The 19,852-nt window shown below is 40.8% G+C and overlaps 1 pseudogene across 1 annotated transcript; it reads left to right on the top strand.

The window, feature by feature from the left end:
- The first annotated feature begins 16,603 nt into the window (after positions 1–16,603).
- On the top strand, positions 16,604–19,604 carry LOC309605705 (lysine-specific demethylase 4D pseudogene; annotated as a pseudogene). Its single transcript has one exon. The product of its transcript is annotated as a lysine-specific demethylase 4D pseudogene (transcript).
- Positions 19,605–19,852: the final 248 nt, after the last annotated feature.

The following is a 19,852-nucleotide window of genomic DNA, read 5'->3' as shown; positions in this document are numbered from 1 at the left end:
ATTATTTTAAATTCATAAGTAGTTATAATGGAATAGATACGTAGGCAAATAGATTTCTGAAATAAACGTTTAAGGTTCCGTGTTGAAAATCAAGACGACCTGGTAGAAAGCTGAGATTGTGAGTTCCAGGACAGCTGAGACCATGTTTTACAGACTCTGTGTCTCCAGCAATTAGCACTGAGCCTAGCCCACAGTGGCGAGGAAGGCACTCAGTGTTTGCTGAATGAATAAGTAAGTGTCTGCTCTATCCACATCAATATTTGCAAAAAAAGAGACCATCTACTTAATTTAAATGGTCCTCCTTCACCCACTGAACAGACTGTTGTCTTCAACATTACTGCCATAGACTGAATGTTTGTCTCCCTCCAAAGTTCATGCGTTGAAACTTAACTGATGGTATTTGGTAGTAGAACTTTTGGAAGGTGATTAGGTCATGAGAGTAGAGCCCTGATGAAAGGGATTAGTGCCTCTAGAAAGAGACCAGAGAGAGCTTGCTTGCCCCTTCTGCCATGTGGGTATACAGCAAAAAGACGGCCATCTATGAACCAGGAAGTTGGTTCTCACCAGACACTGACTCTGCTGGCCCCTTGATCTTTGACTTCCCGGCCTCCAGAACAGTGAGAAGTAAATGCTTGTTTCTAAGCCACTATGATATTTTGTTATATCATCCTGAAAGGACTCTGAAAATACTAAATAATATTAACAGGGGTTAGGCAAGAGAGCCAAGCCAAGCAGTTTATCCATATCTGGAGAAAGTGGATTTTGGTCACCTTGCTTCATCAGAACCTCCATTTCCTGTTTGTATTATAAAATGACTCAGTGCCTTGGTGATCTATGAACAGCTAGTGAAAATGAAATACTCCTGTGAGTTTTTTTAAAATGTATATTTACGAAAGCTACAGTGGTTTCCAAACTTCAACTGAATTTAACACTCTTTGCTTTGAAAAAGAATTTCATTTTTTCTCTTATAAGACAGTTTTTCTGTATAAAATTTTAAATACAGAAAAATAAAACAAAATAATTTTACTTACCTATCGTGCAAAGGCAATATTGAGCTTTTCTCAGTCTTTCATTATCCTTTGCGTATGTTCACACACTGTGACCAAACCATGCATAAGTTTTGTATTCTACTTTTCTAATTATACTTTCTATTATAAACATATTGATAGAATTTTATTTTCCTTTTTTCCTGGAAAGTAAACAAAACTTTCATAATACAAAGGCAATATATGTTTGTTTTAGTTAAATTAAACAATACAGATGAAAGATACACAGATTATTCAAAATGAAGAAAATTTTTAACGTGGGAGTTTAGAACAGAAAGTTCTGCTTTCTCTGGTTGACAGTCGAATATATTTGAAAAGGGAACACGCAATCAGCAAGAAACAAAAGGCCAGGGAAGCTCCTTTTGATCCCCTGTCTAAATACATAACATTCACTCATGTCTGCGTGTCTGCCATCTGAATAAACGCCTTTTGGGGTCCAGAGTGGAGCTGAATTAAAGTTGGTAGGGGAGGCTTAGGAGTTGTTTATAGAACCAGTCTCCAAGGTTCACTAGAGCATCACAGGAAACTTGCTGGTATTTAGAAAATGTGTTTATTGCATCTTCTCTTAGGGATAGCGGGTTCTGTAATTGGAAAACAAGACTCTCATTAGTCATTTGGGGAATGGCAGTCCAATGATCACTATCCTCCTAAGAAGAGCAGTTGGGTAACTTAGGGCTTTGGATTTGTTCCCTGGTGTGTGCAGCTTTGGGGTGAGAGCTGGATTTCTGAGCCGCACTGTCAGAGATTCTACTTCTCTGCTGGGTCTCACAGGACCAGTCGCTCTAATAAATGATTAGGAAAAGAATGTTGATCTAAAGAGGCATCAAATTTTTCGTGTTCAAGGTATCCACATCTCAGTGGGTCTCAGTTCTATCACCTTTCTGAGATCTTGGCTAAGATAAAGGGATGGGTACCAGATGCTTCCACCAACTCCAGGCCAAGTATGAAGAGCAGCTTCTCTCTTTCCTGGGAAATGGGTCAGTCATGTTATCATTTGCCATTGCTATCTTGGACATTTGTTTAAAAATGAGCTATATAGGTTGGCTCTGATGAAGTTAGAAGAGCTATATATATTTTATATCTATATCGTCTATTAAATATTCATTTAGTACTGTTTATGTGCTATGTATTTTTCTAAGCTCTTTGTATCCTGAATTTCATCACATCTAAGATGCCACTGAACATAAGCTACACCATTATTTTTCATACCACTGAGGCAACTAAACTATGCTATTCTCTTGACTGTAAATTGCACCTCAATTTCAGACATGTTAAAATGTGAAAAATGCATGTCTCAGAATCAATGAAACCTGGTATATTAATGCACGTTGTCATAATTAAAAGAACTCTAGGAGGTAGGTTCTATCCTTATCCTCATTTTGTAGATGAGAAAACCGAGGCATAGGGAGGTCCCACAATGCGCCCAGGATCACACAGCATTTGCACCCAGACAGTCGAACTCCAGGGCCCAGCTCATAACCACCACACTCTTCTCCCTGCAGATAAGGAAAGCCGAAAAAAAAAGTTTCAGAAAAGTTATTTTAAATATTTCTCTGCATGAGGAGACTCAAAGTTATTCCTGTCTGCAGTTGTCCCCTAACATCTGGACCAATATCCCAAAGCTGAGCAATCCGGAAGTGCTCAGGAGTTCTATGGACCATGTGTCTGTTTTAGTGCAAGCTCATGGGGTGAGAGTGCGCCTGTGGACACATGGCTCCTTCTATGAGGCCTGCAGTTGTCTAGCGTTACTTCTAGACACCATCCAAGGTGTAGCTTTGCTAGAAAGAAGACAGTTCTGTCCACAGTTTCAGGACAGCGTGATTCAGCCTCCTGTGGGCTTGGGTGTCAACCACCACTTTGGACTCTGAGGCCTTCTGCTTCTCACTTGAGGGTTGAGCCTGGTATGCTTTCTTAGGTTTAGTCATGATTAGGAAAATAAATCAGGCATCCTCACCCAAATAGGAGCTACTCCTCAGCCTCCTTGCCTCTCCTCATAATCCAAATGGGGTTAATTTCCTCCTTACCTGTCAATTTCATACAAGTGTTTGACAATCAACAGAGAGGAGTGACTAAGAAGTAGCTTCAGGGACCTAGAAATTGAATCATTATTGCAGTTTACAAGCCACAGTTTCAACATATCTCATCATTAAGTATGATTTTACCCCATTGCTACTGTGTTTCCAGAGCTACTTCTCCCTAGATTAGCTTCAGCGACCCTTCTCTGCCCTCATAGCACATAGCTCTCTTAAAGAGCACTTCTCACACTGTATCGGAACTCCTTTGTCTGGTCTGTCTGTCTGTCTTCCCTGCTACTTCAAGTTCTGTGGTACAAAGTTCTGTATCTGTCTTGCCCTGGGCTAGAGGTGACACAGCATGAAATCTACGTTACAGAACTCACTCGTGGCGGGAAAGTTCCCCAGCGTTGCCCTTCCCGGTCTAAGGCAGAGCATCAGTTGACTTCTGCTTTCTTTTCTGGTTACCCATGGAGCCCTGTGAGGTGCTGGCATGAGAGCAGGGACCAAGTCTAACCTTGTTCCTCCCTGAACACTCGGCATCTAGCCAGTGCTAATGGTAGATGTTTTTAAAACATTTTGAAAATGAATGAATGAACTAGAGCCATGAGACTCCAAATGAAATTTCATGGAAGGGATTTTTTCCCTTTCTTTTATTCATTTATTTACTCACTGTATTGAATACTTACTGTATAGCAGGCACTATGTTTATGTCTGAGGAGGAAGGTAGCAATTAGGTACAGGGGAAATACTGGGATTAATATGAACAATCAGGGAATTCCCTTGTGGTCCAGTGATTAGGACTCCATGCTTCCACTGTAGGGGGACTGGGTTCGATCCCTGGTCAGGGAACTAAGATCCCACAAGCTGCAAAAAAGAAAAGGCACAATCAGAAAGGGCCCTTAAGCTCACGTAGAGCAGGAGGAGGGCAAGTGGTGAGTGAGGACATGCTTGTTAGGAAGATGGATACTTGAGGAACTAATGTTTAGCTGGATTGTGTTTAAGAAAAAGAAAAAAAAAAAAGCTCAATGAAAGAGATGAAGGGATGGGAATACATGGTGAGAATTCCAGGCCAAGGTAAGTATTTTATGATGCAAAGTCTCAGGGACACGAGAGAGCACTGTCTGTGGTAGAAACTGCAAGAAGTTGAATAGTACTGCTCAGAGCATAGACGGCCAGGTGGCACAGGCCACAGGTGAGGCCCAAGAGGGAGGGATCAGATCTCAGTGGTTTTGGGGGTCAGGTAGGGAGCAGGGTTTCATCCTAAGGCAAATGGAGAGCGATTGACGGGCTGTAAGAGTAGGATGATGTCATCAGATTTATTTTAGGAAGTCACTCCAGCAGCAGAATGGATTGGCGAGGATGAAGGGATGAAAAACTGGGTATGAGAGATGAGGACTGCAGGGCTGGAGAAGGGTCGATTTTGACTCATGTCTTCAAACAGCTTGGAACAGAATCAACCAAACCACTGCAATCCAAGTAGAGTGTCATTTTATTCCACATCAGCCATTATTCTTCCCCTTCAGGTCTTTGCTGACAGCTACCGACAGATGTTGGATTGGCATGGGTGTGAGTGCAGAGGCCTAAGAGGATCCGGTTTGAAACCTCGTCCCCAGGAGAAGAGCATCAGTGGCAAAGAAAAGGGACCAGAGGTGATCAAACGGAGACAGTGAATTATTGCTCATAAAGATGCTGTAAAAGACAGGCTTCCCCTGGAATGAGCTGTCAGTAAAAACTTTGATTAGATCAAGGTACTCCCATGACATATTGTGTTCTACAATCTTGGGGTGAGGACCTTTGTAATTTGCAAAAGCAAACTCAGTATCATCATATAACTTATCTTTGGAAAGCAGGGAAACAAAAAGAAACTCTCTTGTCTGTACTATAAACTAAAAGGATCTAAAGTAGACAAAATCGCCCTGGCTGTGGGATGTGCAAATGTTCTGTGCTATGTGCGTGTTGGTCACTGACAGGATTCTGGGGAAAAACTAGAATTTGCCGAAGGAGGTGGGAGAGTAGTGGCAGAGATAGTTATGCTTATCAAAGGGGGGGGGGCAGGGATCAAGAAAGTTTGAAAAACAGTGAATAAAAATCATATAAATGCTTTACTCATAAAAACTGAAAATTTATTTTTATATTCTGCATTTTTTCAAACACAACAGAATCCTCAAATTTGACATCTATTATTCCAGATGCTGTGGTAGCCAATGGGACCCAGAGACTAAGAAGAGACCACCCTGTTTCCTGAAGTACAAGATCTAGTAGAGAAGACAGACAGAGGAATGATTAATACCCTTACATGACAAGTAGCATAATAGAGCATGTATAAAGAACATGAGAAAGAGAGGGATTGATTTCTAGTTGTTTAATTGTGTTTAGAGTTGACAACATGAATCGACATTGGGGAACATGTATAATCCCAGATAGTAAGATAAATATTAAAAAATCCCATGAAAACCATAATCCTCACAGCCTCCCATGGAGGACGTGTCAGAGGTGTACAAGGGTAAGGATGACCTGGCTGAGGGACAAGTACCACGTGACCAGGGTCATCAACTCCAGATCAAAGGGGACTCCAAGTCTAGTTGTTACTGTGACATCACACTGTATGTGTCTTGTTTTTTTTTTTTTAATTAAGAAATAAATTTAGGTTTCATTTCAGAGGCCAAACGTAGTCAAACTTTTCAGGTATTGAAGCCTCCAAGGAATTGGTTATTAGGCTCCAGAATGTGCTCTTCTGACAATTTCTCTCCTATTTTATAGGCTCACCTCATGGATTTGCTGTGACTTAGAGGAAAGGCCAGGCCTAGGAAGCAGACGGGCCTGCCTCAAATCTGGCTCAGGACTCACTGATTATGCCATCTTGGACAAGCATCTGAATGCTCTGGTCCAGTTCCCCACGTGGCACACTGAGGAAATAAGATTAAATAAGAAGATGTGAGTGAAGGCACCCTAGTAGGCACTCTTCTTCTGGCTCAACCACCACCCCACTCCAAGCTACCATCTCTCATCTGGATCTTTATACATGTTTTTCTTCATTCATTCTGGGCCACTCCAGTCTGCCCATTTCTGCCCAGAAAGCAAATGTGATTGTGTCTCCGCCATTGAAAGATCAAAAGCCTCAACATGATTTATAGAATATATCTTTCCAAACTGCAGGACATGAGCGATTCGTGGGTCATAGACACAACTTTATGGGGTACCAGCAGCGTATTTTTTAAAGGGGAACAAAATAGAACACAACAGAAATACTAGATTGCAATGGCAATTTTAAGCATAAGGATTATTACATGAAGCTTGCTTTCTCAATATGGGTCCGGGTTTTAGTATTTTCTGAGAGATGAAAGAAGTGCACCTGTGAAACAAAAATAAGACAATGGTGGGGGGCAGGGAAGGAAGCTATATACACTTGAAAAAGCTAAGGGGACAGAAATGAGCTGTTAAAAATTAGAAGTTTGATAGGAGAAATGAAAAAGACAATAGAAGCAGGTTTACAAGATAAAGATAAGAAAAAATTTCAGAAGGTAAAGCACAGTCATAAAGGGATATAAAATTGGAAGAAGAAAAGACACAAAAATTGGAGGTCCGGTCCATGAGGTCTGATATCCAAATACAGGAGTTAATGTACAGAGGGAAAAACTAGAGGAAGCTGTCAAAGAAGTAACTAAAAAGCTTTCATAAAACTAAAGAACCAGAATTTTGAGACGGAAAAAATTTAAGAGCACTGGGACAAAGAAAAGCTCTTATAAACTATTAGAGAGGAACACAGCACACTAGGACTAGGAATCATATTTACATCTCCCTTATTCCTCGTACCATACTCACAAAACAATAAAAAAGTTAATAAAACAAACCCAAAACCCCAGTTAGAATTAAAGGTATAATTAAAATCAAAATTAAAAGTACAATTAACCTATAAAAAGGAAAATCCCCATAAGTTAATATTTATCTGTCTCTGGATGGGAAAATAACTTTCTCACTTTCTAAACATAAAGGCCATGAAAGGTATTACAAAGGAAAAGACCGACTCAACATTTTAATATATTAAACGGATATATATATACGAAAAACATTTAAAATTAAAATTAAATATAAATTAAAGAAATGGTAAACTGGGAAAAATCTATGAACAGATTAAACACAGGGTTTAATATGGAAAATATTCACATGAGTAAGTAAAATGTTCATATACTGTATAAAATATGCAGAATACTCACATAATACATAAAATGTTCATGTAAGTAGATGAGAAAAAACACTAGAACCATATTAGAGAAAAATGGGCAAAGGATATGAAGCAATACAAATGGCTAGCATTCATTGAAGAAAAACAAGTCAATCTTAGTTGTAATCTAAGAAGTATAGATTAAACCTGGAGCTACACTTTTTCACCAAAATTTTTCACAATAATTTTCTTACCAAATTATTAAAGATATTTTTTCAGAGTAACGTTAATGGTGAGGATGTAAAGTGATATGTTCTGGAAAGTTTTGGAAATACATGTTAAGGATTTTAAATGTTTAAATCTTGCAATGCAGTAATTCCATTTCTAGTTATCTAATCCAAGGAATTTCATTATTTAACTAATATTTTACCAAATATACTGATCTAGGTACTGAAATATAGGATATTTTTAAGGGATTAGTAATACTTGTGGAAAAGTAAAAAACAAAATAACTGTCCAATAATAGGGGGAAAGTTGTGTCACGTATCTCCATCCAATAGAATTTATTTAGCCATCAAATATGATGGTTATAATTATTTTCAATAAACGGTAAGTAGACTTTCTAACGTGAGAAGAAATTTATTAAACACAGCATTTAGATATTGGCTGTCAGCAGAAACAATGGCTAACGTCTGAGGCATTCTGTCAACAATCCTCATTTGAAAGAATAGCTTTGAAATATGCACCGAGCATGAAAGACAAGAAGGCTTTCCTGCTGTCCTGAAATTGCTGAGCAATCTGTACAATAAGCAATCGGGACAATGGCCACAGTGAGAGGACTTATTACACTTACTTCACTTCTTACCTTCCCCAGTTTAAAACGCAGACACACACACACACACACACAGACACACACACACACGCACACCAGGAAAGCTTAAAGGAATTATTTTTGAAAGACTCCTAATTTCCAGAAATCCATCAAGTCTAATCATTCTGATAAAAATACTTTTCTTCAATTGTCAGAATTGTCAAGTTTCCTTAGAGGAAGAATTTCTGTGTTACTGGGGATACCAAGAATAAGGGTAAAATGGAAGAGTAACTGAAATGTAAGGGTACTTATTCTCAACTAGTACCTGTGGCTCCAATTGAAAGAAACATGTAGGCAGTTTCACAGTAAAAGCAACCATCTGAGACCCATAGAGAAGACATTTGCCTGGAGCACTGAAGGTTCACCGTAATTGTACCCGGCAAATTCTGAGTTTTGATTTGAGCACAGAGTTACACTTACAAAATCAGAGTGTTTCCTTTGGATGCTCAATATCTGAAGACTAATGTGTATCTAGATTATTTATTTTATATAGATGGTAGCCCGGCCGCATACCTCCTAGGATCCTTAGAAATGTAAACAGGAAATCATTTAGTTTATAAAACAAATATAGGGGACTTCCCTGGCAGTCCAGTGGTTAGGACTCTGTGCTTCCACTGCAGAGGGACGGGTTTGATCCCTAGTCAGGGAACGAAGATCCCACATGCCACGTGGCAAAGCCAACAAAAACAAAAACAAAAACAAATACTCAACTCAAGGCTTGTTTTAGTTGTTTATTAAGAATTCAATAAGAAATGAGGACCTCTGACAAAGGATTAATCTCCAAGATTTATAAGCAGCTCATGCAGCTCAATAACAAAAAAACAAACAGCCCAATCCAAATATGGGCAGAAAACCTAAATAGACATTTCTCCAAAGAAGATATACAGATTGCCAACAGACACATGAAAGAATGCTCAACATCATTAATCATTAGAGAAATGCAAATCAAAACTACAATGAGATATCATCTCACACCGGTCACAATGGCCATCATCAAAAAATCTAGAAACAATAAATGCTAGAGAGGGTGTGGATAAAAGGGAACACTGTTGCACTGTTGGTGGGAATGTAAATTGATACAGCCACTGTGGAGAACAGTATGGAGATTGCTTAAAAAACTAGAAATAGAACTACCATACGACCCAGCAATCCCACTACTGGGCATATACCCTGAGAAAACCATAATTCAAAAAAGAGTCATGTACCAAAATGTTCATTGCAGCTCTATTTACAATAGCCAGGACTTGGAAGCAACCTAAGTGTCCATCATCAGATGAATGGATAAAGAAGATGTGGCACATATATACAATGGAATATTACTCAGCCATAAAAAGAAATAAAATGGAGTTATTTGTAGTGAGGTGGATGGAGTTAGAGTCTGTCATACAGAGTGAAGTAAGTCAGAAACAGAAAAACAAATACTGTATGCTAACACATATATATGGAATGTAAGGGAAAAAAAAAAAAAGGTCATGAAGAACCTAGTGGCAAGACGGGAATAAAGACACAGACCTACTAGAGAATGGACTTGAGGATATGGGGAGGGGGAGGGGTGAGATGTGACAGGGTGAGAGAATGGCATGGACATATATAGACTACCAAATGTAAAATAGATAGCTAGTGGGCAGCAGCCGCATAGCACAGGGAGATCAGCTCGGTGCTTTGTGACCACCTAGAGGGGTGGTATAGGGAGGGTGGGAGGGAGGGAGATGCAAGAGGGAAGAGATATGGGAACATATGTGTATGTATAACTGATTTACTTTGTTATAAAGCAGAAACTAACACACCATTGTAAAGCAATTATACTTCAATAAATATGTTTTAAAAAAAAAAGAATAAAGAAAGAAAAAAAAAAAGAAATGAGGGCCTGTGTGATATTCATAATCAGCATTTTAGGGTTCATTAGGGGAAAGACCCTTAGCATAGTATTTAAATTTTTGACATTAATTTTCCTTCTAAATTGTTTCACTCTTCTCTTTTCATTTCTTTAGAGGAAGTTTTCATATAGAATGAAAAATTTGATTATATATTTATATAGTTTTAAATAAAATCATTGTAGAAGAATTTTTAAGATTAAAAATTAGGGTGAGATGGGGAGATTATCACATGATACAGGTGATGGGTACTTGTAGATCCTCAGGGTCTAGCTTGAGTGGTGACAGCTATAAGGAGGAGAGGAAGGCAAGCTGGATACTTGCCTCCTTATATAAGGAAGGAGAGCACAGGAAGCCTCCCTGGGGTATACAGATGTCCCTGGGGCCTCACAGTAGACTGTCGTGGGATCCCATGACATCACCGACTGTATGTCTAGGGAGAGGGAGATGTAATAGCCAACGGTAACTAGGATACTGTACTCCCATCGTTAGAAAAAAAGATTTCTAAAGGACGAAGTTAATTTCAGGAGAGAGATGATCAATTTGTACTAAACAAGTTGATTTTCAGGGGATCAGTGGCCAGTCAAGAAGGAAAAGCAAATCAGAAGCGCAGGAGAAAGTCAGTGCTATTAGAGAAAGCTATGGCAATAAATATTATCTTTAAAGAGAGAGAGTGTGATACTAAAGAAAGCCATGAACAGAAAAAGGAGATTGAAAGGGAGAAATAAAAAGAGTTAAAAGAGAGATGAGAATTGAGCTTTGAAATAAGACTGCATTTGTATAGTGGAAAAAGAAGTGGAACCAAGGAGAAAGAAAAGAACCGGAGAAGACTATCAGTACCCTAGAGGTCAGAGACATTTGAGGAGGAAGGAGGTGTTCCATGAATCAATGATGTAGAGAGATAAAGTGTAACCCATGGAGGCGCACTTGGGAGACAATGTGATGATTGACAGAGATCAATTTCAGTGCAGAAGTGGGGTCAGAATCAGAAGATGAGAGAGATGAGGAAATGGTTTTGTAAACGTAGATTTTTTTGTTTATGTTTTGACATGTTCGGTATTGAAAGGAAGGTAAGAGAAAGGATGTAGCTTCAATCAGGAAACAGACTGATGACTGATGATTTAAGTCTTTACAGAGGTGATAGTGATCATTTAATTGACCATAGTTTTGGAATGCATGGGAGGTGTCAATTTAACGAGTTTAAATGGCAAGATTAGCTCTGGAGAGGGGGAGTACCTTCTCTTCCCCTGAGATAGGAGAGTACGGAGAAAGATGGGGTGTAACCAAAGGAGAGAGGCTGCAGTGTGCGCCAAATGATTTTAGTAACTTATTTTTCTAATAAAAATGTTTGGAGTGTGCACCATCTAGAGTACCAAGATCCCTTGGAAAATATGATGATGAACAAGACCTAGAGAATGCTCTCAAAGTAGTTTTATATGGAAGATAAGACAAGCACAAAAATAACTCTAGAGATTGAGAACACAAGCTATGAAGTTAAATATAAATTTTTCTACACCTCAGTTTCTTCCTCCATACAATGGGAATAATGATAGTACCAGCTATGTTTCAAGCATCCCATTCTCTTGCTAGCTTACATTTCCTAGGGTTCTAACACAAGTATTTCACCTAATGGAGACATTTAGCCTATGAATCGAGCACTGTTTCATTCTCCATCATTGCCCTCATGTTCTCATTTCCTTTTTTAGCCAGGATAAATTTACTGGTCCATCATTGTAATCACTCTCTTATCCCTCCATCCAATCCATCAAGACACTTGTTCCTCTCTCCTTGAGATACACATGGCTGGAAAACCCTAACCCTGATGCAACCTTACTATTTGCTTTCTTCCCATCTTTTGGGTCCCCTTGTCGATGGAGGAAAATTCCACAGAGTCATACAATATGAGTTCAAGAAACACATCAAGACCAAGGCACACATAGGCTCTGCATTTCCTCAGCGTCTACATGGAGAGGCATCCCATGTTGAGGAGGGTTTTGTTCTAGTGGAGGCCCCTTCCCCAGTGCTCTTCCTTCATATAGGGCTTTGAAGACAGCAACCTTATTAGGAAAGGGAGCTTCGGACTGCTTGGGGAATTAAGCGGCCTAGATATCATGCCAGCCATTTACAGGAGCTCTCCGGGAAAGCCAGCAGCCCTGTACGTTAGAAGGCACCTGGGGACCTTGGGCCCTTTTGGATGCTATAGCCCTCCAGTCATGGAAGGAGTCTGGGCTAGCCTATTGTTCAGGCATCTTAGGATGAACATCTAGGGTCATGTTTGAACAATGCTTCTCCTTCATAACAATCTATCCCCAAGACCCTTGAGTGCTCATCAGGTGTTTCTGGAATAGGAAGAGAGAGATTATTTGACTTCCACCCAATCTTTAGAGGCTAAGTGAACTGCATTTGTCACACCCCCTCAAGGATGAACTAGATTGTCAACCACTTCCCCTCCCCACCATTTATTACCAACAAATTCTATAGAAACCTCGAGATTGTTTCTTTGATCCTTTGACATTAAAGTTGGAAAAAGAGAAGAGTGTTTTAATCCTCCCTTACCTACCTTCTGCACGTTCCATGGTGCATGAGGCTCCAGGGCAGAGGTACACAGAGCTACTACCGCTCACTCAAAGGGCCCCTGCCACCAGTCTTCGGGTCTGCAGCAAACATTCCTTTGATGCACTCTTACAAAAGCTACCAGCAGGGGTCACAGAGAGCAAGCCCTTCCTTGGCTATTTTTTTGTCCCTGATCCCAGATCCAAAGGAGAAATGTTTTATGTTGAAGCCCAATTGTGCTGACCTCTTTGGGGAGAGGGGTGGTAGAGGATTGGGCCCCAGCCCCAGCTTCCTCTTGTCTTGAATGGACCCCAGATAAGATATAGGGACCTCGGGCACCTCTTGCAGACCATAGGAGATGTGGGGAGTTTCTATCACTTGGAACAATGGCAGGCAAGCTGATCTTTCGAAGTCTTATTGGGGAGACTACAGGGTGAGGAAGATGAAATGCCTTTGTTCTCTAAAGGCATTTGAGCTCTTCCTCACCGATTTCTGTAGCATGGTTTTCTGCTCCTCTCCCTGGTTCTTGTGCTGACCCAATACTAGTGGTGTTTAATGCCCTGACAACTGTGCTAGCTCCTCCCATTCTGGCAGCTTTCCCAGGGAAATCCCTCTGGACCTAAAAGGACCCTGAAATTTGTTTAATAATTTGTCTAAATTAAACAATAATTTGTTTAAATTTGTCTAATATTTAGATCTCATTTATTTTCTTGTAAGAAATCTTAAAGGAAAAATTTCAGGTAAAATACCTGTGTTTTGTGGGCTGATAACTTTAAAAAGGAGGCCTTTTAGTAGACAGTTGGAAGAGCCAGTTGGATTCCATTGTGATGCAATCAGCAATGTTGGAGTTACCATGGCGCTGATGTGAGTATATCTGGAAGAGATACATGGGTACTGACCATCAGTTCAAGTTTCATTTGGAACTGTTTTGTTGAGAGAGTACCTGTTTTCCTGGAAGGAAAATCGTCTCTACTTTTATCCAAAGCAAGACAATCAGAGGAGAGTTCCCTGAAAAGGTGATGTTTGGGCTGAGGCTTGAGAGTTGCCTGGGTGCAAAGACCCTCAGACAAGAGTATACCGGCCTTTTTTGAGACACAGCCAGGAATGTGTTTGGAATGAGAGAGCAAGGAGCAGGGTAGAAAGGGGTGAGGTCAAGAGGTGATGGTGGGCCAGATCACTTAGGGACTTTTCAGACATTCGGAGGATTCTAAGTGGGGTGGAATAGGTGCGCCTGAAGTTTGAGGACAGGGGAAAGTGAGAGAGAATATTTGAATGGTGGAAATTAGGGGAGCTTAAGAGGATTAGGAAACAGTAATAAGGGAGCACTTGAAATTGGGTTAATGAGATAGTTTGCTTTGGTTATTTTTTTGTTTTCTTATTTGTACACATATATTTTCTGTCCTAAATCATAACTATTACATTTCCTCTACACAGTTCAAGTTGAAAGTGGAGTGTACATGGTGAGATTTATTTTTCACATTGTTTTCAATATGTTTTTTCTTTTCACGCACACACACTGTATTTTATTTTTATAAGGGATAAATAAACTGACACCAAGCATTGTAAATGGATGACCACAACAAAAGCAACGATTGCAATTACCCAACACGAAACTCACTCATACTATGTCATAATATTGACATTCAGTCCAGTAATCCTCCACTGTAACAACTCCTTTACTTTGCAGTGGAAATTGATTTGTATATTTTTTGCCTCTGAGTCCTGGTGGGATTTCTTTTTTTTTTAATTCAAACAGAAAGTCACAAAAATTAAATCATCCTCATAAGTTGACTCAGTCCCACCTAATTAATTTTTTTTTCATCTTGATCTTTTGTTAGCACTTTTATGAATTCATCAGTTTTCCATGAGTGTTCTGAACATGCTTATTCATTCAGTTCAGCAGTATAGTCAGTTACCAGAACCTGTACTTGTCAGAGTCTTTTCCATGAATTTCTTGAAGATGAAACCCTTTGATAGGACCGTTTTTGCAAAAGCATCAGAGTACACCCAGAACTGTCTGTAAAGGACAAAAGACTTGAAAATGACCACGGTTAAAGATTGGATGAAAGTTCATAATAATGCAATTGACAAGGAAATTTTGTTATTTCTGAGATATACATTTTAAAGTAATAACTAGAATTATGACTTATAACATTAGACCAGAAGATATAAGATTTCTGGAAATTTCATGTAATGTCTGAAACCTTTATATTAACATATTTCCATACAAATAACCCAAAGAAAGTTTAGTATTAGCTGTTTTTTGTTTGTTTGTTTGTTTGTTTATACTGCAGGTTCTTATTAGTCATCAATTTTATACACCTCAGTGCATACATGTCAATCCCAATCGCCCAATTCAGCACACCACCACCCACACCCCACTGCGGTTTTTCCCCCCGGTGTCTATATGCTTGTTCTCTACATCTGTGTCTCAACTTCTGCCCTGCAAACCGGTTCATCTGTACCATTTCTCTAGATTCCACATACATGCGTTAATATACGATATTTGTTTTTCTCTTTCTGACTTACTTCACTCTGTATGACAGTCTCTAGATCCATCCACGTCTCAACAAATGACTCAATTTCGTTCCTTTTTATGGCTGAGTAATATTCTATTGTATATATGTACCACCACTTCTTTATCCATTTGTCTGTCGATGGGCATTGAGGTTGCTTCCGTGACCTGGCTATTGTAAATAGTGCTGCAATGAACATTGGGGTGCATGTATTTTTTCAATTATGGTTTTCTCTGTGTATATGCCCAGTAGTGGGAGTGCTGGATCATATGGTAATTCTATTTTTAGCTTCTTAAGGAAACTCTATACTCTTCTCCATAGTGGCTCTATCTATTTACATTCCCACCAACAGTGCAAGAGGGTTCCCTTTTCTCCACACCCTCTCCAGCATTTGTTGTTTGTAGATTTTCTAATGATGCCTATTCTAACTGGTGTGAGGTGATACCTCATTGTAGTTTTGATTTGCATTTCTCTAATAATTAGTGATATTGAGCAGCTTTTCATGCTGATGCATCTCTTTTTCCTAACTTTAATGAGAATGTTACTTTTGTTTCACTGTTAAGAATGATCATTGCTATTTTTTACCTTGAAATTCTTTATCTTACAAAAAAAAGTTTCTCTTGATGCTTTGCAAGTAAGAATTTTAAAATCATGAATGGATTTTCCATTTCATCAAATGCTTTTTTGGTACCTATAAGATGATGATATTTTTCATTTACTTTGTTAATATTCTGAATTATATCATTAAATTTTCCAATGTTCAATCATACTTGCCTTCTATTTGGTCATGATGTATTATTCTTTTACTATCTTGCTGCATTTCATTGGATAACATTCCATTTTATGCTTTCCTCTATGCTTATAAACAAAAATGGCCTGTAGCTTTATTTTTTATTGTCCTTTTTTCGTTTGGCTATCAGAGAGCAGAATAGCCTCATCTGAGTAGCTTTCCAACTTTTTCTATACTCTGAAGCAATTTGCACAATAAGAGTTAACTGTTTCTTGAAAGTTTTCTAGATTCACATGCAAAATGATGTGTCTCCTGGACTTTCAGGGGTCATACTTTGAACCAGCTTCTTATACTGGGGTGTTATTCAAGCTTTCTGGTGTTTCTTGCATCCATTTTGGATATGTTTCCTCTCCAGAAATTTATTCTTTTCTCTTGTCTTTTGAAAATGTTGCTGGCAAATTTCTCCTAAGATTCTCTTTCGAGATTTTAAAAATTCTTTTGTGCACTATTTCATTCCTAGTGGTTTATTTTCCCCTTCTTTCTTATGCTCAGTTACGCCCATGGTGTATTGCTATCATTAATTTCTTCCAAGAATATTTTTGGTCATCAGTGTTCTGTCTTGTATGTGTTTTCTTTCGTTAATTTTGTCTTTATTCTTTGTTATTTTTTGACTCCTACCCCTTCTTTCTCTTATTCTATTTTATAGTTTCTTCAATTGAATGTTTAGTTCATATATTTTCAATCACCCTTCTTTTTCCTTTTGGTACAATGAAAGATATCATTCTGTTTTAATGCTTTTCACCCTAAACTATAATTTTAAATTTATTTAAATAAATTGTAAAAAATTGATTTCATAGAAATTTGTGAAAATCATCATAACTTGAAGAATTATGACAATGAGTCATTCTGATGGCTGTGTAACCAGTACCTGGGTTCAGAACAGAATATTCACATTATTCTAGAGACTTCCTCACAGCCCCACTCACAACCTCTCTCTTTCAAAAAGGTAACCACTACTCTGACTTCTAACATAGATTACGTTGGTACCAAAAAATATCATCATCTTATAGGTACCTTTTTATCTTTATCTAAATGGAAGCATAGAATAGGTATTCTTTTGAGTCCGGATAATTTTGCTCAGTATTATGTTTATAGAATTATTCTTTTATTTTCATGTAGTTTTTGTTGATCTCATTCCTGTATTGTATTCCATTGTATGAATATACTACAATGTACTTATCCATTCTAATGTTGACTGGCATTTGAGTTGTTTCCAGTGTTTGGCTACTGAAATCACGTTGTTCTGAACATTCTTGGACTTGACTTTCATTGCACAGACATACACATATCCTAGGCATGAATCATAGCACATGGGTAAGTTCAATTTTAGTGGATACTGTCCAAATAGGTTTTCAAAGTGAATGTAATGATTTCCGTTCTCCTTACTAGAGTACAAGAATTTCCATTGTTCACAACAACACCATTTCTTGTATTGTCAAACTTATGAAATTTTCGCCTTTATTGGAATATGCAATTAAAGTCCATGGTGGTGTTTTCTTTGTAGTTCCCTTGTAACTATTTCCAACCATCAGTTTTCAACCTGTCTCTATTCTTTTTCTTTTTAGGTTTTGCTTTCAATTCTGCCCTGAAGACACTGCCTTTGGGATACCCAGCCAGGGCTGGGTGATTCACTAGATCTCAAGAGGACAGAGCCAAGTGTCAACCAAGGACATCACAGACTTGCAGGCTCAGCCGGCATCAGTCCTGAGCAAGGCTTCTGCCCAGCGTGGAGTCCCCTGGAGAATCAGCAAGCCTAAGAAATATTATCAACTCATTGCATTAAAGTCTACTGCGGGCTCCTGCTGATATACTCCAACCCATTTTTGAAAAAGTAGTGTTTTCCAGCATCCTCACCTGCCCAGAACATACATCAGAACTTGGGAGTTTCCCGCTTATTAATGAAAGCTATGAAGTCTAAGTCCAACTGGGCCCAGAACCCAAGTTGTAGAATAATGGTATTTCATCCAACCAAAGAAGAGTTTAATGATTTCGATAAATACATTGCTTATATGGAATCCCAAGGTGCACACCGAGCAGGCGTGGCGAAGATCATTCCACCCAAGGACTGGAAAGCCAGACAGACCTATGATGATATCAATGACATCTTAATAGCCGCTCCCCTCCAGCAGGTGACTTCTGGGCAGGCAGGTGTGTTTACTCAATACCACAAAAAGAAGAAAGCCATGACCGTGGGTGAGTACCACCACTTAGCAAATAGTGAAAAATACCGGACGCCACCACACTTTGATTTTAAGGACCTGGAGCGAAAATATTGGAAAACACGCCTCTATGATTCACCAGTATATGGTGCGGACGTGAGTGGCTCCTTATTCGATCAAAACACGGAGCAGTGGAACCTTGGACACCTGGGAACCATTCAGGACCTGCTGGAGCAGGAGTGCGGAGTGGTCATCGAGGGCGTCAACACCCCCTACCTGTACTTCGGCATGTGGAAGACCGCCTTCGCCTGGCACACGGAGGACATGGACCTTTACAGCATCAACTACCTGCACTTCGGGGAGCCCAAGACGTGGTACGCGGTGCCCCCGGAGCACGGCCGGCGCCTGGAACGCCTGGCCAGGCAGCTTTTCCCGGGCAGCGCGCGGGGCTGTGAGGCCTTCCTGCGGCACAAGGTGGCTCTCATCTCGCCCACGGTCCTCAAGGACAACGGCATCCCCTTCGATCGGGTCACTCAGGAGGCTGGGGAGTTCATCGTGACCTTTCCCTATGGCTACCACTCTGGCTTCAACCATGGCTTCAACTGCGCGGAAGCCATCAATTTCGCCTGCCCGCGCTGGATCGATTATGGCAAAGCGGCCTCGCAGTGCAGCTGCGGGGAGGCCCGGGTCGCCTTCTCCATGGACGCCTTCGTGCGCATCCTGCAACCGGAGCGCTACGAGCTGTGGAAACGCGGGCAGGAGCGGACCGTGGTGGACCACACGCAGCCCACGGCGCCCGACAGCCAGGTCCTGAACGCCTGGAGGGAGGTCCGCGCGTCCCTGGGAGCCGCTCTCGGCCAGAGGCACCACCTGCCCCGCCGCGCTCTGCGCCCCCGTAGGGCTGTAGCCGCGGGCGCTGGGACCAGCCACCGAGTCCCTGTGCGTGCTGGGTGCCGGCGCCCCTCGCCGGCCCGGGGTTCTTGCTCTGCCGCCCAGTTCGGGGCTGCGGCCACCAGCACCTCCGGCGAGCCCGGCCCGACCCAGCCGCCGACCCCAGGTCCATCCGCCCCGGATCGCCACCCAGCTGGAAGATGTGGCCCTCGTCGTCGTCCTTGGGAACAGGGCCCTCAGGAGCCAGCTGCTCCCCCCAGGGCTAAGAGGAGGCTTTCGTTAGACACAGATCAGGACCCAGAGGCTCCGCCCCTGCCTGTGGAGGCACCCTCGCCGGACAGCGCCGCCCCGCTCAGCCCTGGGCTCCAGCATCCCGCCACGGCTTCTGGCTGTGGTTGTGGCCCCGTCCCCTAAGCCCAGGGGATGCCTTTCTACCCCACTGCTCCTGCGTGGGGATCCTTTGAGACTGGTCATATTTACATTTCAGAGCTTTGGGTATTTGCAGGTCACTAGTCTTGCGTGAGAGTGCCTCCTGTGCTGCCGCTGGACGTGCTGGGTCTGTGGTGTTTACCAAATTCTCCAAAGTTTGTTCTTCCTTCCAGACCCTGGAATGCTTGGACACCGCTAACTCCTGTGTCACAAACTGAGGTTTCATGCACTGGACACTCTAGTGGCTCTGGGAACTAGATCCTGCTGAGGTCGCCAGAGCCCAATCTACCTCACACTCCCATCCTGTCGGCCAGCTCTGGACGCTGCTGAACTTCTAAAGAACCCTGGGCTTTCATTACCCTCCAGTCTCTCTCCTTTTCCTCTTCCCCCTTCTCTTCCCACTTTTCTTGCCAAATTAGGTCCTTTTGACCAATTAGGTCAGTAGAGACTAAGATAATAATTGATAATCTTTCTGAGTCTTTGATGTATTGAAAATATGTTCTCTGCCAGTATGGTAACTAGAATGTTAAAATCTGAGTTTATTAA

This window comes from Balaenoptera borealis, assembly GCF_965194805.1.
Source record: "Balaenoptera borealis genome assembly, chromosome: 11".
Classification (NCBI taxonomy): Eukaryota; Metazoa; Chordata; class Mammalia; order Artiodactyla; family Balaenopteridae; genus Balaenoptera; species Balaenoptera borealis.
This window is presented reverse-complemented; position numbering and strand designations above follow the sequence as displayed.